Below are 25,459 nucleotides of genomic sequence, written 5' to 3'. Positions count from 1 at the left end.
GGATTGGCTAGATTGACTTGTCATAATTTATTTGCTGATGTTATGTTATATAAGAAAGACAACCATTACACCTACACAGGTAATTATAATTTAAGATGATAGTTCAGCATATGTTAAAAACTTAATGTGGGTTTCATTATAGACCAACAGAGTTTATTTAAGAGTATATGGAAATGCATAAGAGCAAGCAAACTCCACTAGGCATGAAATATTTTATTTTTCTCTCTGTAGCTTATTTGAAATTCACAAAAAGGAACAACGATTTCCAAACTATGTACAATGAATGAAATTAGATATTACATTGGTAAACTCAGAAGCAAGAAAGTTTAAATTACAAGAATATAAAAATGTAAATTGATCAATTGGTTCAGCATAAAAATCACGTAACATTATTAGAAGCAGGAATAGGAAAAATATATAATAATTCCTTCATTCCAAAAATATTTTGGTTAGTAAAACAAAGAAATAAATCATTTTATATTAAAGGATTACAATACTTTTATCTGCTCTCAAAAAGAATACCTACACACATATATACATACTTGTATATCTCACAACTATAACAATAAAACTTTCCTAATAATTTTTCAGAAAGTAGAAATGTAAATGACTTGCACTAAAATAAAGACATAGCAGGAAGCAATCTTGATGGAATGCTGTGATCCACCTTCCATTTGATCTATATGTGAAATAGCCAAGATTGTTGGACATTTCTCAAACTAACATTGGGTAGTTTTACATGTTCATTTTCACTTCTTGCTTATACCAAATGGACCAATTTGTGTGTTCATGTGATAGCTCTGTTTCAGTGGGAAATGATTATACATTTTCTGTTCTTAACATATTAGGAGAGGCAGCTTGACACCTATCATGCAGAGGAAAAATAGCAGGGAAGTTGGGGAGGTGATGATGTGTCAATGTCCTCTAGCTAAAGACCACCAGGAGCGCTCCTGCTATTCAGCAAGTTGGTTCATTACACGATGAAGTGAGGCACAGCACATACCAGGGGAACTGTGGGATGTCTCAGTAATAAAGCTGTTAGAAAGTACTTTTTGTAGGATTTGGGTTTGAGACAGGTGAATTTAGGAAGAATTAAAGAAGCAGGATTTTGGTATGGATTGAATGCTGTCAGGGAATGAGGATCAACTATATTTGGGTACCTCAATACAACTCACCTAAAAGAAAGGAAGTCTAGACATAATTGCTAAAGGAATAAGAGCCAAAACAGCCAGTGTGATCATTTTTTCTTTTGTTTTGGATAAAGCAACTAAAAAAAGTCTTCCCTAAATCTATATTGCTTATATGTCTAAATCCTTGTCACGAATTTTGAACAATATAGATATTGAAACTTCACTGCTTTAGGCTTTAATTTTCAGTGCTTGCCAAAATGATCTCCTCATGACTTTCTTCCCAACTCTAGGATTTTTAAATTTTGTTATAAATACGTGTACTAGGACTCTTCTTTCCCTCCCTTCCTTTTTCTTTGTCTCTTCTCATCACCACACTTCCTCTTCCAGGTGGATTTGAATAAATCTTGGTAAGACCTTTCTCCCTCTATCACTAGTTTTATACAATATATATTAGAAATCAATGACATTTTGAATGGTAAAAGCTACATTTATGACATTGTTGCTTAAAATTTTTATTTTTTGCTCCTTATCACCAATTAAATTTGTGGTTGCCCTATTTTAAAAACTCAAACATCCATAAACTATGGATGACCTTCTTTACGAGTCACTTTTTGTATTTGTTATGACATCTAGCATTATGTTTAACACACTATAATAGTTCAATAACTATTCACTAATTTAATTTGCTGGTATGTATATTTTAAGTACAATGACCTGTATTTCTATTCATGAAATCTTATCACTGTTTGAATGGCCTATTGACAAGGATACTAGTTCTTTAAGAAAATAATAGTTGTGAGAAACCTGATGAACTTGTTGAGTTAAATTTGTAAACATTAGAATTTACTAATTATTCAGAACAATATTCTTAATTCATTATAATATATTGATTATCTCCACAACCACTAATAATAAGAAAGGCATTAGAAATATTTCATTCACTCTTATAATATATACAGCCCTTAATATCAAGTTTCCCTCTTGCAGTATTTCCTTGCAACTAGATGATTTTTTGGGAGGACCACCCACAGGACACTAGGCTTCCGTCTGCCTCCCTGCTCACTGGTTCCTGGAGAATGAAGAAAGTCTTAATCTGACAATGAATGTGGAAGAAGACACTGGATACATGGTGTTAAATTTTGCTGTCAGAGAACTCAGGCATGCTCTATCTTTTCCTGTAAATTTACCATGGCAGCTCGGAGAAGCACTGAGATTAGTCTGTTCAGCTATTCTGGGTGTTTTCAGTGCAAGTTTTATTAATGATAAAGGAGATATGCCGACCTTGCAACTCTCTCTCTCTCTCTCTCTCTCTCTCTCTCTCTCTTGAATTATTTCAAGATGCTTCACACTCAGGTGGAAAATAGTTGTGTTTCTTGGGCTCACTCATCTCCATTACAGAGAACTTAAGAAAAAATTTACTCTATTCTGCTAGTGAGGAGCTAGAGAGAAAAAAGACTACTGAATTAGTTCAGGAAGAGTACAGTATGTGCTTCAAAAATATTCTTTGACAAGCTGGAGCTAATCCTCCAGGGTCCTGAAGAAAGGGGAAGAGATTGATATTATGGCAGAGGAGAGGATGGCTTAATGTTACCATGAGAGCTGTAGGAAGAGAAAGAAAGGAGAAAATGTGAAGCTGATATCCAGATTAAAATATTAGAGAAATTTTAAGTTTAATGTTTGATTTTGCAAATTCAAATTCAATGTGTATTTTATTTGCAAGTGTGCAATTCTGTTATATCGTCAGAGAAAAAAATAGATTACTGATTACATGAGTTTAATGCTTAGTAAATTTCAATGTTACCTGTATTCATCCTTGTAGTCCTTAAAATAACTTTAAGTAATTACTGCTGTGAAATGCATTAAAAATGTTTGTAAAATGTAGTTTAAAATATAAGAAATTGAAGCAGAGATGAACCAGTGTATCCGAGATTGCACAAATATGAAGTCGGAGCATAGAGTGAAACCAGAAGAGCTGGAATTCCCACACTACTCCCTTACTTGCTATGGTTTATGCATCAATGTTCTATCAAATTATTTGTCTTTCTGTCACCTATAACTTTGCAATATATATGTTTTATATAGGATCAAAACCAAAAAAATATCATAAACCAAAGATTCATTTAAGCACTGTGTAATTACAACCGAGAAAAATCCTCAGTAATGGCTTATGCAAATAAAGCATACATTTCTCTTATGCAAAGTCTCCCAGAAGGAAATTGTTGACCTGGCTTCAGCAGTTCAATGATGCCTTCAGTGTTTGCAGCTCTAACCATCATCTCCAAGTTAAGGCGAAAAAGGCCAGGGGATTTCCCTAGCTAGTCACGTTTTCCCTTTCCTTTCAAATGCAATAACTCATGTTTAGTTTCATGAATAAAAACTGGATTGTATGGACATTGTTAGCGTCAAGGGAGGCTGAGAAAGAGTACAGTTCACTGTTTGCATCTACAGGTTCTACATCTATAGATTTCACCAAATATGTTTGGACAGCATTCTTTTTAAAATTCCAGAAAGTCCCCCCACCCAAATAAAAAGCCCTTGAATTTTCCATGTGCTGAGCTCTATGGTGAATCCAGGGAAGTGAGGGCATGCACTGCTCCATCCTTCTACCATTTCACCCATCCCCAATCTTTTGCCAACAGTTCTTGCTTGAGCATTGTTCAGCCGGTTCTTCTTTGTGTACTATGTGGTTAAGGCTATGATGGCTCTGTCTGCAGTAAACATGTACAGATATTTTCCCCTTAAACAGTAGAATATAACAACTATTTATGTAGCATTCACATTGTATCCATTAATATGGGTAATCTGGAGATGATTTAAAGTATATACAGGAGGATGGATGTAGGTTGTATGCAACTACTCTGGCACTTTTATTTAAGGGATTTGAACTTCTGATGAGTTTGGTATTCGTGGAGGTCCTAGAACCAGTACCCTGCAGGTGTGGAAGGATAACTGCACTTCTCTTTTCAGCATCCACATAGGAAAAAAACAACTGAGAAAGACACCAAAATAAAGCTTTTGGAACCAGAGTGTTTACAAGTTGAGTTTGTCAGACTTTAGTTATCTGGATAATAACTCGTTCCATGCTTTAGAGAACTTGTGGATAGCTAGCCTTAGTTATATAATATTTATCTGTACTTATGAAAATTTCAAATAACAATATATTTTTATTATATTCTGAACAATGATTATATTGTTTCTTCCATTTCATGAAGAAACTCATACACAGCCAACTTGATTTTGTATAATTTTGAGTCATAGATCATCTTGCATCTCAATTTAATCTTTTCATTTCTTACCACTTTACTACATTCAAAACTGTTATAATTTTTAGTCTTTATCTCCTTCACTTAGATCTAGGCTTTTGAACAGGGTGGGCTTGGAATAATGAAGAGATTGCTGCACGAAGGTTACTTTCAAATTTTCACAAGACAGTAAGACAGTGAGTAATCAGGATCTAAGGAAATAGGTTATGATTTCACGGAAGTGTTGGCTGACTGGTATTTAATAGCTCTTGGCTGACATTTTGTGACACGGAGCTAAAATTATGTATTGACAATGTCTCTATGAAATACAACTTAGAGGAAAGGGTAGAAACTATTCATTAGGGTTGAGAATGCAAAAGAAGCAGCAGAAGTCATGGGAAGTTGCTGAGTTTGATCCTTCCCTGGTCTGTAACCCATCCTCCCATCCACCAAGACTGTCTAATCCAAGGAAGAAAGACTCATGGATTAAAGAAGAGCTCATTTCTAGATAATTTTCATCTCCTTCGTAAGACACATCTGGTAAGGAGCATATCATCAGAAGGAGTAGAACTTCAGTGCTTTCATGAAAACGACCTATTCCTCACATCACATAATTTCAGCTTTTAATCAGGGGTTATCACAAAATAGTGCCAATGTTCTCGTATTCATGTAGACAGGGACAAAGAGCATTAAATTTTGTGGTTTTGCTGTAAATGCAGGAAGAATGAATGAAATAGTCAATTAAAATCGATGAGGTATATTTGTAGATGTGTTGCTTTGTTTTACTTTTTAATCTGGGTCTTATACCTAAATTTTAAAGTCATAAATATTAGAAAATTGATGCTGTATTCAAACTAGAACTGAAGGCAGGATTTGAGAGTATAATCAAATCATTTAAACAAACGCAGTAGAGACTGAAGTTTTGGATTTGTTTTAGAAGCTCTGCTAATTTGGAGCAATTTTTTGAAAGTTCACATTATGAAAGTTATAATCAAGATGTATAATGTAAATCAAGGATAATCATCCTTTATTACAGAAATGTCAAATATGAGCCAAGTGATTTCAGTGCTCACTGCTTTTGTTCCTTGGCATTTAACCTTGAACAAACATTTTTATAAATATATTTCAAAGTTTTTGCAGAAATTTAGATACTCCCAGTGAGGAGTACAATTAAGAACTCTGTCATATTTTACAACTAGACTAGGTGCTCAGATATTTCTTCTCCAAGTTGGAATGTCATGAAATCTCTTGATTTTCAATAAAGTAAAAGAGTAAAAAATGTAACTAGGAACTTTTGGATTAATTTACATAATGGGTTAATTTAATTTGGGTTAATCTTTTGGGTTTGTGGGTTAATTTAATTAGAAAACCCAAAATAATAGAAGCAGACTCGGTTCACTTTGTACTTATTTGCTGTTTTAAAAATACTCATTTTATTGTATTTCCAGTATTTTAAAAATTAATTAAGTTTATTGGTATATTTTACATATTCTTAATCATCACATTCAACATAGAGAATTTGATATATATCATAAGGATTTATCTTGATTCTTCTTTTTCCCCACTCCCCTCCCTTCCCTTCAACCTCTCTTCTCTTCTTTCTTTACAAAAGCATTTTTTCCATTTTTTCCTTCTTTTCTCATTGGTTTTCTTTTCTCTTCCTTCTTTTCCTCCTTTCTCCTCCCTAGTGCACCTTCCTATTCAAATGTTTTCTTCCTATTTCATATTATTATACATTTCACTTAAGAGTATGGTCTCAACGTGCATCCATTTACCTAGAAATGTCTCATTTATCCTTCTTTATGGGTGACTAATACCCTGTTGTATAAAATAACACATCTTCTTTATCCATTCATTGGTTTATGGGCATTTGGGTTGTTTACAAGCTTTAGCTATTACAAACTCTGCTGCCATAAACATGAATGTGCAGATATTGTTGTGGTATGATGCTTTTAATTCTTTTGGGAAGACACCAAGAAGGGGAATAGCTGGGTCAAATGAAATAAATATGATTCAAAAAAGAGAACACACAAACACACACATTTATTCTATATTTTGGTTTTAAATAAAAATAATGATAGATATTTATGAACCCTCTATTCCAAGAGTAGAAATATTTCCAAAGTTTGCAGTCAGTCTGGACTATTCAGACTAGGTAAGGCTGAATATATTAAATAAAAGAAATAATAAACTTCAGTTACCAAACAAGCAACATGGACTTTTAAAAAGCTAGTATTATGGTTAATGGAAAATATGAGCACATACTACACTTGCCAGCCTAAGAGCTGAATGCAATACTTTAAGTAAATATGCTTTGAATATGCCTACATTTCTACAGATGTATTAGTTTCAACCTTAAATATTTCAGACTTCACTATTTGAGAGGTATGTATCTTTACTCTCTTACTCTAATAAATATTTGTGGAGATGAAATGTAAGCAGATTATCAGTCCCTGAGTATGAAGACTTTAGACTCTGACTGGCCTAAGATTTGGGGGTAATAGTATTTCCTTATAGTTGCAAAACATGTATGCTGCTATTTTGGAAATACTATAATGTAAGATTCAATTTTGATTCAATTTTTGGTTGAGATGTGGTGGTTTTTTTCCTTTTTGTTAACCAAATCAATACTTCCTCAGCTGTAGGGTATTGATTTTCTGGTTCACTTGTTGTTAGTGACGTACATTTCAGATAGTTGTTATCTTAACCCATTTGAAAACTGCCAACAATTTTTCAGAAGAGACAAAAACAAATACATGCAGCAATATTAAAGGCATTGTTTCTTTTTGCTTAGGAAAATTATTTCCCATTGCTGCTATTGGGTTATTTTCTAAGTACATTCTCTTTGATTTCTGCTATTGATTGCAGACCTGTGTGATCATCTTCATTGTCTATGGTTTACTCAGTGGTGTGGATAACAGCTGTGAAATAGATCAAAGCCCAATATTTTATCTGTACACTTGCTGTACTACTTACATTCATATGGTATTCAACATAATTATTTTTACTTTTAATGGTTACTCAACTAATTGCATACTTAGAAGACATATGTTTTGTGCCATCTAAACTATCTAGAGTGACTGGCATTTTACCACTAGCCACCACAGGTCATTTGAGTAAATTAAAGCTTTCAATCTGTACAATTATATCTGATAAAGAGAAGATTGTGTGTCCTGCCTTGTGCTGTCTCTCTCTTTATAGTATCTTTCACTGTGGTCAGTAAGTAAATAGCAATTGACCAAAATTTGGGGATTTTACTATGGTCTGGCTTAGTAAATATACAGTCATCTATGTCATCATTTTGAGGAGAGTCTTTCCTCCAACGTGTTTTCCTTGCCTTGCCTGCTACAGCTTTTGATTGTGAATTTGAAAGTGTCATGAGACTGTCTTAAACTGCAAGAACAGAAGTGAGTTAAGTCTGTAATAAACCAATGCCTTAGAAGAGCTATAAAGAGCTAAATTTGTCATTTTCTTTGGATCGTATTTGTCTAATTTTGTTAAGACAGTGAAGGAGGGGATGAAAATCAAGGTTCTATTTCCCTGTATCAGGAAAACTTTGGAGCCATGGAGAGACACAGCTTTTCCTCAAGAGCTTTAAAGTAGTTCGAATGAGGTTAGCCATAGCAAAATAATTAATCAACATCAAATTTGGCTAGAGAGTCCTGGAATTAGCTAAGGACTGTATCCTGTTGTGGTTTGCCATGCAGACTGTGCCTGGGGGACTAATGATTTGTTCCACAGATGTTTGGTCTGTCTTCTCTGATAATGACTCAGTAAAAAAAAATCCCTGGTTTGTTCAAACTTATATCCTTTTTCTGGAGGCAACCTGCATCCAGGGACCTGACGTAGCAGCAGAAATACAACACTCCCTTGCTGCAACTGAAACTAGCCACGGGCTTCCCAGCTCCAGAGCTCACTGCAGTATGGAGTGGAAGATGCCACTGAAATCTCATCACAGTGTAATCTGCGGACCTCCCCAGTCCTGTGATCCTCACCTCTCCTCCTGAGCACACCATCAGTGGGCAAACTTTAGGAACACAACATATCTTTTTCCTGAGAATCTTGCTTATGAGAGTTGGTGCTAACTATTGCATAAAAAGCTGCCTCTAGAATGTGGTTTTCAAGCTGAATTAACTGGGGACTGGATGGTAGTAAAAACTGTATTACTTGTGGAAGATTGGCAATGGAACAGCACATGGAGTGCTGCTCTGCCATGAGGTATAGACTTTCAGCCTTTTCTAGTGGTGCCTGGGGTGGAATAATAGTGGGAGGGAATGTGCTGACCTGCATCTTGAATCACCTGCCTGATGGAGTTGGAGGAGACAGCAGTTATACAGAATAGGATGGGTCTTGTGGATGATCATCAATGCACTGCAGTCAGAAGCTAAAGGTGAAAGACTCCAGGATACGGCAGAGCAAAGCATAGAAAGCTACTGTGGAAGCACAAGCAAAGAATGCTGCTTCCCTCAGCCGTAGGTCAGAAGATGAGGAAGATTCCGCTCAGGTCTCATTTATGAGACTGTAGAGCTCCAGAGAGGGATGAAATGTCAACATGTGCAGATTCAGTATGCCAAGGTCAGGACCCCGACTGTGAAGGAGGGAGACTTAAATTTGGGATCAGAACATCCGTACTGATGTCCGCGGAGCCTCAGGTCTCCATATCCCCTCGGACCTTTCAGACATACAGAAATAGCACTCGTTTCCCTGCGGAGGCAGAGCTCTTCTCCTTCCTCCAGACGCTGGGGAAGCTTCTGCCTTGTGAGACCATGCACATCTCCACTTATCTCCCTCGGGTCCCAGTCTTCTCCCTTCCTACCTGGCCTGGGAGCATGTGGTGCTTACGTTGGGAGGATGCATGTGAAACTGCTGCAGAGCACAGCTACCTTGTTCCAGCAGGGCCAGGCAGGGTGAAGTCAGCACAGATACTGGAATGGGATTAAACATCCTGCGGTGAGAGATGCTGAGCTCATTGATAGCAGTTGGGATGACAGAATCCTGAAATGACACGAACCACATGGCAGTTCTTACCCACCACTGGCAAGGAGGGTGCTATCATTTGAATGTTAGTTTCCTCCATATTTTTTGAATGTTAATTGCCATTGTGATGTAATTTGAGGCTAAGATATTTAAGAGGTATATTAAGGTCATGACAGCACCATCCTCCCATGCTCCTTAAACTAATGCCATTACCACAGTAGTTGGTCTGTTAATGTGGGAATGGGCTCTCTCCCCCCCCCCATATCCACCATATGAAAATTTCTGACATGTTAAGATGCAGCACGAAAGTCCCTCTGAGATGCCAGCTCCTTGGTACTGGAATTATCAGCCTGTAGAACTGTGAGCCAATAAATTTCTGGTCATTATAAATTACTCAGTCTGTGATACTCTGTTACAGAAACACAAAACAGCCTCAGACAGGCAGAAAGTAATCACAATGAACAGATGGATCAGAATGGCAACTGGGGTCCTGACCCCAACTGATCTCTGGATGACCTAAGTGGAGCACAAAATTCTCACAAGCAAAATATCTGGCAACCAACAAGGGTTCAATAGTTCAGTGGGTAACCAAAAACCGAAAGAAAGGTTGGATGATCAAGTGTCAGAAGGTGGGCATTTCAATGAAATGTAAAATTCCTTGAACTGTTTCTGAACTTCAGAAACCTCTATACAGAGGAATATCTGGGTCAAATGAGGGACTTGTAACCTTGTTTTAAAGACTCTTAGACAAAGGCCAATCTTGGAATTGGCTTTTGGGAATGTTGAATATTATCATCACTCCCCTTTTAGGATGGAAGCTGAGGTAATAGATGAAACGCTGGTCCCTTTCTTGCTGAGGGGGTATTCAAGGACCCAACGACCTCCCCTGTGGTCATTCTCTATTTCCCATTTGCCTAGATGAGATGAAAGATCTCATCTCTGGGCTCTAAGGTAGGAACTGTCAAATTATGAAATGTAAGGGGAACCTCTGAAACTCCCAGTCTCCTGAATAAGATAAATAGAAGGAATATCTCATTCTTGATGGAATGTCTGAGGTTACTCTCCTGTTTTTAAAGACATAAAAGTTGCAGAAGTATTGGCTCCATCTCAATTCCACTTAATTAAAAAATCAGGTACTAATAACTGATTGTCCTGGAGGATGACAGTGGGCCTCCAGTAACTTGACCAAGTAATAGTAGTGCAGCATCGAGTGTGGTATCATTTAGAGCATAACAGTAGGGGCCCACATTCCTGGTGTGTGACATTGATAAGATGTATGTTTACTTTTCCTTTACACCAGGAAAGAGGATGAGAACCAGTTCACATTCACATAGGATTGCTAGGAGTCTACATTTCTGATCTTACCTATGGGCTTTGTTAACTGATTTACCCTGCGATTCAATGTAGTCTGAATTGTGTAAGATCTTTCTGTAGAGCATCACATGAATTCATCACTTTGATTCTGTCATTGTTTCTCTATCAGAATAAGGCAGATTCAGTAATTTATAATGACCAAAAATTTATTGGCTCACAGTTCTACAGGCTGAGAATTCCAGAATCAAGGAGTTGGCATCTCATTGGAACAATGACCTAGAAAGGCAAGTATGTTGGAGCCCTTAATAAGATCCCATTACACATCAGTATGAGAGATAAACTGAGAAGACTCAGGAGACTAACAGATTGCAAAAGATTTTAGGGGTTCCATGGTCTTATACAAACTAGGTTAGCACCATTCATCACTAAGAAAGCAGACCAAAGTCTGGCACATGTCTACAGGTTTTGAAGGAAGCATAATTCATGTTTAGGTTGCTTTTTTTTGTTCCAGTGAATGTGAAGACTGCCAGACTTATACAACACATGGAAGTGTAAGGGTGCTGTAGCAGGCACAGGTTGCACTGCAAGAAGCCCTACAAATAGGCCTATATGAGCCCAGCTGTGGTGGGAGACCTATAGGGCTATAGAGGGAAAAGATGCTTTGTAGTTTATGCCACCCCTCAAAAGATGACCACAGTGCACACATACCCAATTCAGGAACAAAGTATGGCATATATCTCAGAGACTAATGGCGCACAAAAATCACTGAGGTCTGAAAGAGAAGATAAAATAGCCACGTGTCCCTCTCTGTCCATCATGGTCTGGGGTTGTCAGTACTCTCAATTATATTCGGTTAGTCCTGTAAGAATCCATGGTAAAATGAAAGCAAGAAATGTAGGATTAGGCATAAGAAGAAAAGAGAGCACAAGAAAGCTGGGTAAGTAAGTAATGAGACCCACATGTTATTCAAAATTCACAGCATTTGGGGGATATTTCCTGGAAAATGTGACCAATCACAGAATTTCCTGTAGAAACTAGTATTGTGAGGACAGTCAAAGACTCAGGGGCTGAGAAAGACCAAATTCAACTTCAATAAAGAGAGAGAAATAGCTGACTGGCTCTCTGAGGGGAGTACACTGCACTCCAGCTCTTTTTTTTCTTGACTGTCACCAATTCTGATGGCCAGACTGAGAAACTCTCTTTACGTGAGCTCTGGACCTTAGGTGGAATAGAGAAAAGAGGTCATGGAGAATTTTAGTGGCTTTCCTGCATCCTCCTCAGCAAGAGCACCTGTGACTGTACCCAGTCATCGCTGTCTGGCACATGTCATGTGACCATGCTTTCATAGAGCACAGCAGTGTCCCCTGGGGAGAGGAACTGGAGATGACTGATAACCAATACATTTTCCTGTGGGGCCTAAAGCAGAAGTGACCAATTTGAGCAAAATGGCCAGGGAGTTATGCAGGGAAAAAGCACAAATGAAGAGCATGGGAGAGGTATTTTGATCCCCACTTCAGAAGTTATGTTTTTAAATTATGCATTGTGTGTTGGCTAAAAGCAAACAGCATAAACTCTGTGGCTTTGAGCACACACTTCACTACCTCTGAGCCACAGAAAGGGCCAGTAGTAGAACTTACCATCTAATAATTTTTAGAAGATTGAGTGAAATAAGGCTTGCTAAGATTAAGACCACGTTAGCTAGAATGTGCTCAGTGGGTGTTAGCTATACTTAGGTATGGACAGTAAAGGTGATTTTTGCTGCCTCAGATTACTGGGCTAAATTTGATTAAAATATTTTTTCTGAAATCCCAGTTGTTTCTGAAGACTGTAGGTGGGGGTGAATTAATATCGGATGGAATAGAGTTCATGATTGGAAGTAAAAGGATAAAAAGGATGGGATGTGTGAGAACAATACTCTTGCATATGTGTTGCCAAAGCAAGCACTTTTTTTTTGGTACTGGGAATCAAACTCAAGTCCTTGGCCTTGTGGGGCAGGTGGTGGAACCACTGAGCTAAATCCTCAACCCCGAGAACAATACTCATAGAAGTGAATTCTTGTTGCCTTGTAGTGTAGTTACGTTTCACTCATTCTTGTATATTGCAGGCCTTGGAAATATTTTCATGCAACACTATGCCCAATTCAAATAATTATCAAATTTATTGTTGCATTTGGAGATTTAACCCAGAATGTTCCTAGTGAGCTATATCCCCAGACCTTTTTATTTTTAGACAAGGTCTCACTAAATTACCCTGGCTGGACTTAAATCTGCAGTCCTCCTACCTCAGCCTTCCAGAATGCTGGGAATACAGCATTTACCACCACTCCTGGCTTAATTATGACATTTTAATAGGCCCTAGTATTTTCATCCCTCTTTCTATTATCTTAATTCAGTTCTCTCCTGAAAACTTACTAATCATGTCTTAAATGTTTTATTTTTATTTCCTTAGCTTGTAGTCAATGTCCTTTATATTCTGGTCTCAATCTAAATTTCTAGGTTTATTTCCTACTAATTACTTCATCCAACATCTCACCTAGCTAAACTAAACTCTTTGTCATTTTTTCCATATGTTTTTTCATTTCCTAGAGGCCTAATTTTAACACATTTCTTGGCTTTCCTTAATATGCGTGTATCTGTTCTGCTCCACTAAAATAAATTTGGATGCTGGGACTGTTTGGTTTCTGAGGGGAAAGCCTGACTTATAATTATGCATTGGTTCTTTAACTCCTGTGTGCATCTTACATGGATAGAAGGCTGCCTGTCCTAGAAATGAATGGTAGCGGAGTATGAGTTCAGTCCCTGGGCTAATGCTCTAGCACTAGGTATGAGTTCAGGGTCCAAATGGTAATTCTGCCATCTTTTTCACATTAGTTGTCCCACAGAAGCTTATGATGTGATCTATAATGGCATGAACAAAACTAACATTCTGGACTTGGACCAAGTTAAGAGAATGCTTAAATTATTATTTCAGGCAGACATTATTATTGCATAACATAAATATAATCTTACGCATACTATTTAATTTGAGTCAGGAGACATATTCTGTAGCACCTTAATGGGCAAATGACTAGAATAAATTATGAATTCAAATGTATTTTCTCAGCCTTATGAAGCAAAAATTAGTCTAACAAACTATCGTCTTACTCCATAGAAACAAATATGAAAGGTTTATTATAAGATTTAGAGTTGAATGTGATAAACATTTATTGGGTTTTTTGTAATATGTCATCTTTTCTGTCTTGTTTGTTGGGTCTACATTGATTACCCTCAAACCCTTGTCCCAAGTTTTTTACTCTTATGTATGTCCAGGGAATTTTGTAAATGTTGGCAAAGCTTCTTTAATATATTCTGAACAAAAGGACATAAAGTTGTGATACTAAATTTTTGATGAGAGAGCTGTCTGTAAGTATAAAAAGGACAAGTGTTCCATGCACATGGATTAGAAAAGCCTATTTAAACATAATTTTGATTTTGTGAACATTATTTGGAAAGATCTTAGAATGAAATAAAGTCTGGTGATACATGAATGTGAAGTACAAAATGAATCTGAAAGGCAACTGCAGCAATTTAAGCCATTAAGTGAAAACTAAAAACTGTTGTAAATATGCTAGATATGTCTTTCACATGTTACAAAATGTCTGAGTATTTGGAAATATTTGGCGAATTGAATGCCATAATCTTCTCAATATGCCTAGGGCCATGGAACAAAATAACAAAAGTTGGGCAATACAATCACTCGTTGATGTCAACTAAGATATTGATATTCCTAACTCAGCTACAGCGTATGGTAGAGCTGGCCCTGGTACTCAAGTCTTCTGACTATTAGCTAAAAGCCTTCACTGTCTTCTCAGATTGATCTCCATTGTGCAGTTTTACTTGAATATTTTGAATCAGTGAAATATTTTTGTTAATCCAGCAATAGAGCTACCATGAACAGAGAGCCACCATATTATTGCCCTGCTGTGAGTTATAAACACCAAGTGCAAGAGGTGAGTCACCTTCCCAAAGGTCAAAAGCAAGGTCCAACAGGGCCATGCGGGCAAAGTTTCTCTGTTGTTGCCACTTCACTCTCTGCCTCTTGGCGTTTGTTCCATTTGTTTCTCTCCTTGAAGCGCCCTTCTCTTCTCAGTGCCATTGTGCTGTTGGGAGCAGTGGTACCATGTGGCTGTCCAAGCCCAAGCAGTTCATTTTATCTGCCATCTTTAATCCCTGCGATGTATTGCAGTGCACTCCTCCAATATTCTTTCTCAAGAATAAAGGAGAGCCTGACTGGCTTGTTTAGGCCAGGTGTACACTATGGGTCCAGTTGGTTACAAACGTGGAAGGGTCTTCACTGGCCATGGGCCCTTCCTTTGGTTGAGTAGGAGTCCTTCACAAAAAGGAGGAAATTAGGCTGGGCAGACATCCAGCTAAAGCTGACATGACTTCTTTCTTCATTACACAAGTATTTTCCTAGGACCAGCATTGCATGCTAGGATGAGCAAAGAGTTCACTTTGAGCTAGCTTCTTAACCTACAAGGCACCAAGGTGGATGAAGGTTGAAAGTGTCACCAGGATGCTACCTTTCCGGTTCGAGGGTTTATAGTTTAATGACTTACACTGAAGTCTAGAAATTTAATTAATTAAAGAGATCAAACATTATTTATAATTTGCTATTTATGATATTATCAAATCAAATCTCTTAACATGTTTTGTACCAATTGAATATTATTGTAGATACTTCATGGGATATGTAAGTAGAAAAATATAGATGCTACTGACAGGGCTATTAAGCACTACTTAGGAAATAATTTACACAGGGAACAACTATAGAGTTTAACATACATGATTAAGTTTATTCTGGAATATATAAATGCAAAAGAAACTTGGAGAAATCCCAAATTTCCTGTAGGTTGGGTCATTAAGGGTAAAAAAATATCACAGGACATCTGAACTTCCATCTGGGATTTGTATTTGGACAGAATTTCAATATGAAAATCTTATTTTATACAATTTATAATCTTCTCTAGTAAACCATTAAAATAGCATTTCCCTTCTAATTCTACTAGAAATACATTAATCATGAATAACTGTGAACTTTAAGTACCAGAATGAAAAATGAATAGCAAGTACAGCAGATGTAGGATTTCAGCACGTGTGACACTCTGTTTCATTAGAGATGTATCCCTGAGGGATTTCCTGATTGATGCAGGTGGTTTCCAAAAGGCAGGTATGGGGAACCCTCTTATGAATGAGTGCTAGGTGGCCTCTCAAAGCCCAGAAAGACCCAGGAAGGCCCTCATATTTAGGGGGTTCCAGAGTAAATGTGCTGAGATTGAAGCTATCAATAAGCAAGGAGACTTGGGGCACCAGAGAGGCCAAATTCTTATTTGTAGATTACTCATATGATGATACTTTGGAAACAAAGTTCACAAGAACTTAGTGATCATGAAGCTTAGTTTGGCAGAAAGGTTTACTTTCAAAGCAGAAAGGCACTTGTTTCATGAAGTTGGAAGCAGGCTTTCTGACCATTAATTTGATGATTAAGTACACAGAAGTTGTTTCTTTATAGAATAGCATCATTTAGTACAAAAGCTACTTCAGGAAAATTTTTAATGTACATTTCTTCCATGAAGCAGAATAATAAAAAGTGTGTGTGTGTGTGTGTGTGTGTGTGACTGGAGACTGAACTCAGGGCCTAAGGGTGTGTGTTGTGTGTGTGCATGCATGCATGTGTGTGCTTGTGTGTGTGTGGTGTCTGAGATTGAACACAAAACTAGTGCATAATAGGTGAATGCTTTTCTGCTGAGTTTCACACTCCTGCTCAAAAAGTGATTTTAAAATAGTTTTGAAAAGGTATCCTCCTTGTACATCAGTTTTCCTCCTCCTACCACTCAATAACTATCTTTATCTGCAAGTTACAAATTATATTGTCTTCGGAATTATGTTTTGTTACTGTCAGTTAGGAAACATTTATGTTACTCAAAGAGCCAATTACAGATCCTGAAATTTCCCATTATTGCAGTGTAGGATGTTTCAGGGGGATGATTTGGGCTGCAGAGCTCCTAACCAACTACCTTTCCTTTCTCCTGTAAACACTATTTGTCCATCTCACAGGGAAACAGAAAAAGTTGCTCTGTGGCCTCCCCAAGCAGTGAAATGTGTGATATTCGCTCTTCTCCTGGTGGGCATAAAATATTTTCTGCATAAAACTGTATGCATGTCTGCAAGAACTGAATGATACTTCTGTGAGAAAATTGGGTTTGGAGCCAATGGAATTTGAATCACAGAAATAACTGTCAAACATAGTTAATATATAGAGAAGAGAAGTTGCACAAAAATCACAAACTCATTGCTATATTTGAACTCAAGCCTTGAGCTTCAAGGCAGTCTTTGCTGGGTGGACTTTGCAGGGCTTCTGCTAAGATTCTGTGCTGCCAGACTACACTGCAGTACCAGGGTAACTTTACTTTGCCTTCCCTGGGCAGGCTGTAGAGACCTGCAGGATACAAATAATGCACAAATTTTAATAAGAAAATGTGCTGAACACAAAATATATGGTTCTCTTTGAACCAGCTCACATTTTTTATTAGCTAGAGTCCTCAAATGTAACCTTAGTGATATTTGTTATTTTAGGTTTCACAGGTGAGTTTCTGCTAGATGTTCTACAGTTTCTTTCCCGAAGAGAAAACACACACACACACACACACACACACACACCCCATGGCATGGCACACACATATTTACACACACTCCACACATATGTCTCTCTGCACACACATTCTGCAAGCATACTGATATATATTTAATATTTAAGTCTTACTATTATGAAGTTCAGCTTCTTTTAAGGAATTAGGAAATAGAGCTCACATTCCACAGTATCCCATAGCAACCAGCAGAGAATATTGTTGAAAAGTCTAGAGAAACTTCATTTTTCATTTCATACCCAAGCCTAGTCTATCTCCCTTAGCCCGTGACCATGGGGCAATGGAAAAACATCACTTTCCTGAGGCCTGAGTCCTATTTGGGATGGAGCTTAAAATGTTTGTATTGTTTTATCCTGAGTTCCTGTTCTTTACATAAAGTAAAGTCAGTTTATTAATAAAGGTATAATTCCCTCATCAGAATTCAAAACTACTTTTTTTCTTAACTGATTTTCTTTTTCTGTTTATGGTTTTCTTAAGTAGAATCTATAAACATTCTTTTTTCACTTTATTTTTGTAAATAAGAGTTCTCGGAAGGAAGGCAAATAGCAAGTCATTTGTGGGACTCATGGGGACTACACAAGAGTGAAGCTCATGGGTCCAGAAATCTTCAGGGAAAGATGCGCTGGGGATTAGCTGACTGCCACTTGGCAAAGAAATACAAAATTCAGAATCTTGGCCCGGTCATTTACTCACTTCCAAATAATGCAATTTGTAAGTAATAATTGTGATCATTAATTACTTTGATTCCACTTTGAATTTTATGACTAATTACCACCCCAAAAGGAAGGCTCAGCATTCCCTTTCCCCTTATTCTGCTTCAGGGTTAGGTGGCTGACAGGCTTAGGCTCCTGGAGGTGTTCTGGTTTCCTGGAGAACAAACAAAGTCGTTTGTCTCCCAGGGAGATTATTTTGTATTAAATTCCACTGAGGGGGATCTCACCAATACCTCACATAGAAATACTGTTCTGAATGAACAGCCTAACCAATAATTCAGTAAAATAATAAGTGATTTAAACCATTAGTTTTTAATAATCTCTGCAGCTATTTACCCTTGGTGTTATGCCCTTGAAGAAATGTACTCTGTATTTAATGTGGTGTGATTCAGATCATTTAAGAGAAAATACCACATTGCTTTTCTATTTGAATTTTCTTACATCTTCCATGTTTTATCTCTGTTACATTACTAGAATTTTCTTTTTGCTTTTAATCTATAGTTGAAATTATAGAAATTCTACTTCACTTCTATTTATATTTATCTGGAAAAATTTATCCTTAAACATTTCTCCATGTTATTATCTGGCCTCAAGTCTCCTTCTCATCAAGAAATAATTAAGCAGTTTCTTAAAAATTCTCCCATAACTGAAACAACAACTACTGTACAAAATTAATTTAAGTATTTTGAAGTAGCATTTCAAGCTGGAAGGATTAGTATTGCCCTATGTTCCACACAGTGAAGCCAGTGGACTATGTTTTCCATTTCTTTGTATTCACTGATTTTATTAACCATTTCTCAGCATATATCCAAGTACTTCTGTACAATTTATAAACAGAGTTCAAAAGTTAAAAATAAATCTGGTTAAAGCCTTTGATTGCAGCATGAATTTTGTGACTAATTATCACCAGGCTTTTCTGGGAGGTGATAAATTTCAAATGTGAAAGAATAGTGAAGATACCCACACAAGAATTTTTGAATACAGATAAAATTTAAAAATTTTGGCTGTAGTTGAAGCTATTCTGAAAACTAATGATAATCAGAAACTTTTGCTTTATCTTATTTAATTCACATTATGCAGATGTTAAAAACCTTAGAAATAATATAATTTCTACACATAATAAAACCAGGAGGACTACATGATAACACATGTGGTAAATTGTTAATACCAAAATCGTATCTCCTCAAATCACTTTAAGCGATCCTGTGCTCATACCACCCACATGATTAACTATTGAAGAATTCTGATAAAAATTTCAGAAGTAGGCGTAGATGTAGGCTTTGGAACCAGTTTCTTTTAGACACAATAGAAGTAAATGTGTCGTGTAAAGATATGTAGTACAAAGTATAAAGAACACCCTACTCTACAGAATAATTTTCGTAAGTGCTTCACGTCTTCTTTAATTAGAGGCTTCTTCTTATTCTGTTTAGTTTTTAGGAGACTAACACTTGGATGGCCCTCGGTGCACCTCTTTTTAACATTCTATGTGAAAAAATAAAGGAACACAAACTGCAAAGTTGAGTGTTATGTTTGTTTTGAGCAGAGGCACTTTCACAGGTTGAGCCGTGACGTGAACTAGCTGGAGTTTTCATGGTACGCAATTGTTGTTTTAAATAAGACCATCAGATATATTCAGATGTGATCGCTTCTCGGCCTTTTGGCAAAGATCAAGTGTAGATATATTCAGATGTGGGTATTTTAAGTACATTTTCTAGAAATAATCAGTGAAAGAGAATGCCATTTTACGGACAACTGACTGTATTTGTTGCCAGTGATTATATTTGGAATTTCAAGGGAAAATTAGAATGTTGGAAAGCTTATGTCCATTGTCATGAGCTCCAGAGTTTCATAACTGTTGATGACTTTTCGGAAGGGCTTAATGGTGATATTAACAAGTTTGATTTCTTGATATCCCCAAATAAAATTGTATCAACATTGCCCTGTTCTGAATAATTCAGTGAACCACTGTATATCTAATGAACAAGAAATGACTTTGAAAAATCATGCATGGGTAGATAATCCATTCAGAGTTTGAGAAAATAGATTTTAATGTAATGGAATGCAAAATGTACATCATATGAATTCAGAATCTACATTGCAGTTAATCTTTAAGTAATCACAAGTTTTTAAACTTTGTTATCGAAACAAAGAACTTTGACAATTATCTAAAAATTATTTTCAAGTACCCTTCCCTTTTAAAACTACATGCATGTGGAAATCAACCAAAAGAATTTACGAGCATTAGAACTTCTGAGAAATATCTATTCCATTTCCTGATTTGGTCTTTTATTATGTGAGGTCTATTTTTTGAGTTCTTTATATATCTTAGAGATTAGTTCTCTGTCTTGGGAATAGCTGGCAAAATATTTTTTCCATTGTGTAGGTTGTCTCTTCACTCCATTGATTGTTTCCTTTGCCATAAGAAGCTTTTTAATTTGATATAGTCCCATTTATTGGTTCTTGCTGCTATTTCTTTTTTTTAATTGAGTTCACATCACGGCAGCATATATTTATTATCATTATTATTATTATCCACAACATTTATTTCCACATTTCCTTGTCCTGAATAGAATATTCCCCTAATAAAGTTGCCAAAAGGAGCCACAGCACATTTGTAACAAAGACAGAAAACTTGCTGTTTCTGCTTTTCAATATGATGATTCAACAAAAACAAAGCTGAGTTGAATCATTTATGAAACTGGGAAAATGAAAATCAGCCCACGTGTATGTCATGGCCATGATCATTAACACCCCATGCATGAAATGAAGGGAGAAAAGAGAGAAACATCTGCTGCTTCTCACTGAACTTCTACATAACTTTAAGTTACTTTTTTGTCTCGTTAAAAGGCATTCTTCTGCCTTGATGGTGGGAATGTCTGGGTGTCTTCTCAGGCCATTCCTGGACAAGCTGATGAAAGCAGCTACACATGATATGGAAACAGTGGCCTCTCTCACACGTAGACAGGAGCCTTTCTGATTTCTGTCTTGGCTCAGTTCAGAAGAAAAAGGAAGGGTTACATTCCTAGGAAAAAAGTGCAGCCTCATTGTAGGCACACCAGTCCATTCAAGTGTTTGGGTTAGTCATCCTAGCTCTCAGGGCTTTTCAGCACCCTGAGAACCTCCCTCCACCATCTATCTCCTCCTCCAGGGTCTTCTGAATGTGGATTTTTGTCCATAATGTCACACATCATGGCAAAGAGTTTGGAGCTTTCCAAGGAATAATCATGTGTGGGTATATTCTAATTTAAGAAATCCATGATAAATTTTCCTTAACAATCGCCTTCTAACTTCTAGAACCAATGCCTGGATTCCCAGCATCCAGATATCAGTGGCTGGAAATCATGCCAGAAAAGCAAAGACGTAGCAGCCCCAAATGAACCATCTCTGAAGCTCTGGTACATTCTGCACATCCACACCACTGAAAGGTCCTCTCAAACATTAAGACAATTAAGCAGACATGGCTGATTTAACAATGCAAAAAGGCTTTAGAAAAATACTCCCTGCAGTTCAAAAAAAAAAATGTGTGTAAACATAGCCTCTAGGTAACTAGAGAACTCTTGAGCCTTTTCATCTCGTCTTTCCAATGTTTTGCAATTTTACTTTCTCTGCTCATCTCCTAGGTATCAATCTGTTTTCTTCTTATGAACAGAATTCAGAGTCTGAGGCTGCCTTGGTGCATGGCTTGTAGTTTGATTGGTAGAAAAAGTATTATGAGGAGACTTATGATATGTAAGGAAAAGTGCGTGGACTTGTATAAACTGATGGTTGGTTCGACTGCCAACATAACAAAGGGTGCTGCTATGTAAGAGGCAGCCAGCTGAGTGGTAGCTCAGGTCACTATGTCATAAACAACCTTCAGAGGTTTGGAGGAATGGAATTGCCCTCTGTAGTTGTTCCTTACTGCTCTAGCTGCTAAGGACTCCAGTTAAGAAGGACTCCAGTTAAGAAGGTAAAATATTACCTGGGATAGACACCATGCCACAGAGCAGAGAGGATGAAGGTTAGCACAGTAGGGTACAATGGAGCGCGCTCATAACAAACGCATTTTAGCCAAGCTGCTGTCTGAATATTCCAGTTTTCTAAGTATATTTCGAGACTTGTGGCAGTCTCAATTTTCCAGATGTTTAGGTTGGAAAGCAGGTCCCAACAGAAATTTCCATTCTTATCCACTCCGCTGAACCCGAAACCAGCTGCATTATTCACTGCATCAGCTAATGTCCATGCAAAATAATACTTGGGCTTTGGGGCTTGCATGACCACATATAAGTAGAAGAGCCAAGTCAGAAAGTCTGTTTTATGGACAAACCAGTCATCAGCAAGGCAGGTGATGGGGACTGTCTTTGTGAGTGTCAAAACCAAAAGGAGAGACGCCAAGGTGATGCACAACTTTTGTAACACAGCTCTATTTGGAGATGGCTCTGGAAAGCTGTGGAAACCTTTTTGTTCCCAGTTCACACCTGGCAACTTCATGTGTATATCTCCCTTCAATGAAGGCTATGTAGTCCTTGAAGTTGTTACAAGGGCCAGCAATGATGCTCGTGAAATTGAGAGGGGAGCTTAAGTATTCCGAAACAGAAGGTTTCACTTTCACAGTAAGTCTGTGCTGCTTAGCAGAGAGGTCTTCAGCCCTTCCACCTAGTGGGTCAGGAACTGGAAAGGCCAAGGTGGTGAGCTCCTGGGTGACAATCATCGGAGGCCCAGGAAAATCTGTGGTGAGAATTCCATAGTGGAAGAGGTACATTTGGCTGATGTGGCGTATTGTAAAGTAACCCACTGCTACAAAAAAGATGTATCAGCCAAAGCAAAAAATGACAAACTAAATGCCCCAAACGGTGGCAATTGCATGCTGTATCTCCGAACTTGTTTCCCCAGGATGTAAGTAGTGCGAAACCAGAAAGCAGCAAACAAGGCAAACAGCTGGCACGCCACGAAGTTAGCCTGGTCCAGCGGGATGCGCAGGAGCTCCTGAGTGGTGCAGACAGGTGGAGCCAATGGGGCGCGGGACAGGTCGGTCGGCGGCGCCTCCGCAGCTATCCCGCATCTTCCGTGCTGCAGCCCGGCCCGGCCCGCCACAGCTCGGCGCTCCCCGCCGCCTCTTGCTGCTATTTCTTGTGCATTTGAAGTTCTGTTCAGAAAGTTCTTGCCTACACCTATGATTTCAAGTACAAACTGTCAATAAGCATATGAAAAAAATCGTCAACATCTTTGGCCATTAGAGAAATACAAATTATGACAGTGCTGAGATTTCATCATATACCAGAAAGAATAGTAGACATCACAAAATTAAATAACAGCAAGTGCTGGCATGGCTATTGTGAGAAAGAACTCTTCTCCCTTGTTAGTGGGAATGTGGACTAATATAAAACAGTTATGAAAATCAGTTGGAGATTTTTCAAAAAACTCAAAATAGAAATTCCATTTCGTCCAGGTTTTCCCTTTCTAAGTATCTTCCTCAAAGAGTGAAAAACAGCAATTACTACAGCAATTCATGAATATCAATTTTAATAGCAGCACAACCTATAATAGCTAATTCTTAGAAGCAGCTGATATGTTCATCAACAGATTAATGGATAAAGAAAATGTGGTATCTGTACATAATGAAATACTACCCCACTACAAAGAAAATAAATTTGAGACATTTGGATACAGAAAAAGAAAAATTGATACACTTTGAAACCATAATGTTATACGAAATAAATCAAACATACATGCTTAAACACCATACTGTTTCTCTCATTTAAGTTATCCATAGTACAAATGAAAAGCAAAATACAAGGTTCATAAAAGGAAACGGCAAATGGGAAGGAGACTAAGACACTGAGGGTAGGGGGAAAGGGGAGTTGAGGGAGACCTAAGACTATCTAGCATGCCTCAGGTCCATGTAGTAACTTCCCGCAATGAATGTAATCATTACAGGTTCCAAGCATGCACTAAAGAATGATAACAGTAATAAGGAAAATTGGGAAAGGGGAGAGAAGAAGGAAGGAAGAGAGAGAAAGGAGAATAAAGAGAATGAAGTTGTGTTAAGTACGTGCACCCATTCCTTAAGACGAGTGTAAATATCATGTACTGCCTATATGTGCTAATAAAATTAAAAAAGAATACATGAGCCATTATAATAACACTGCTGAAGTGTACCAAGCCAAGAAAGAAAAACATGTGTTAAGTTGTGATATGTCTCCTCTCTTTTTTCTCTGTTTTTGAAGGCAAGAGTGGTATATCTGCTTTGCTTTCTGATTTTTTCTTTCTGAAGAGAAGGATACAGTAAGATACAGAACCTTGTACTAAAATGTATTTGTTCATAAGTATAATCAATTAATACATTAAATGTATACTTAAAATTTCTGTTTTAATTTCTAATGTAGTAGATTTTGATATATAAAACTTGGCAGAACAAAAGCTACTTATGTCTTCAGTATGCTTTAATAATGTAAAAAGTTCCTGTCCTGAAGCAAGAGTTTTAGAACTGATCATTGTTAATTGTTTTTAAAATACTTTTTATGAAAACACTTAAAATTTTGGTTTTGTAAAATATGCGTTTTTGAATGTGATCTCTTTTAGAGGCAGGAGGGTGTCCCAGGGAAGGCAAAATGGATACATCTGTTTGAACAAATATAAAATGGATTAATTTGCCTGAAGAAGCACTAAAGAGTGAGAAGTAAATATCCTTTTTTACAGTGTAAAATTTCCTTAAAATTGAAGAAAGAAATCATTATCTATGTAGCATTGTTTTTGCAATCTCTTTTTCAGGGACAAAGACTGCTACACGCATGCACAATGTCCATAAAGTTGAAGAAATAGAATTCTGTAAGAGCTGATGTAATTGAAAGTCTGCATTAAATCATGCAATCTCTTAGCTCAATGGTAAATTAGATTGAGTAAATTTCTTTGTAGAAAGTACTATTTAGATTAACGAAGAGGCAATTCATCAAACAGCACTTCAGTGGAGTTTTGTTTTTTTTTTAATTCTATCCCATTGGGTTTTCTAGTCCATGTTGGGCCCGTAATGTATCAACCCTTATTGACATTTCAGATTCCTCTTTTAAAAGTAAAAGCAGTGACTCTTGGGATAAGCATCTCTACCTGCCCCAAAGATACAATGCCCACTGCCTATTTATTGGTAGATATTTACAAAAGGAAGCAGGTCAAATTGAACAGAGGGAAAGCATCTTTATCAAAACTAAAAGGAAAATCTGTAGGTGTTTGAGGGCAGTGGGGAAAAAACTTGTGGATAATAGTAGTACAAGACAATCACCATACGAGCCAAGGATAGCATAAGTTTATCTTTAATAGCATTTCTTTGGTAGTGTGGGAATTTCAACAATATGACTTCCTCCAATTCATGAAAGAAGTGTATCTTTTTATTTATTAGAGTGTTCTTTAATTTTTTCATCCATA

General features: G+C 37.2%; 1 pseudogene; it reads right to left on the bottom strand.

The window, feature by feature from the left end:
• Positions 1-21,623: 21,623 nt before the first annotated feature.
• Positions 21,624-23,102, bottom strand: LOC101703569 (membrane-bound glycerophospholipid O-acyltransferase 1 pseudogene; annotated as a pseudogene).
• Positions 23,103-25,459: the final 2,357 nt, after the last annotated feature.

This window comes from Heterocephalus glaber, unplaced genomic scaffold (assembly GCF_053883595.1).
Source record: "Heterocephalus glaber isolate CG9 unplaced genomic scaffold, H.glaber_assembly_v1.0 deba00001538, whole genome shotgun sequence".
NCBI classification, from domain to species: Eukaryota; Metazoa; Chordata; class Mammalia; order Rodentia; family Bathyergidae; genus Heterocephalus; species Heterocephalus glaber.
Note: the sequence above shows the minus strand (reverse complement) of the source record. Positions and strands in the feature narration are given on the sequence as shown.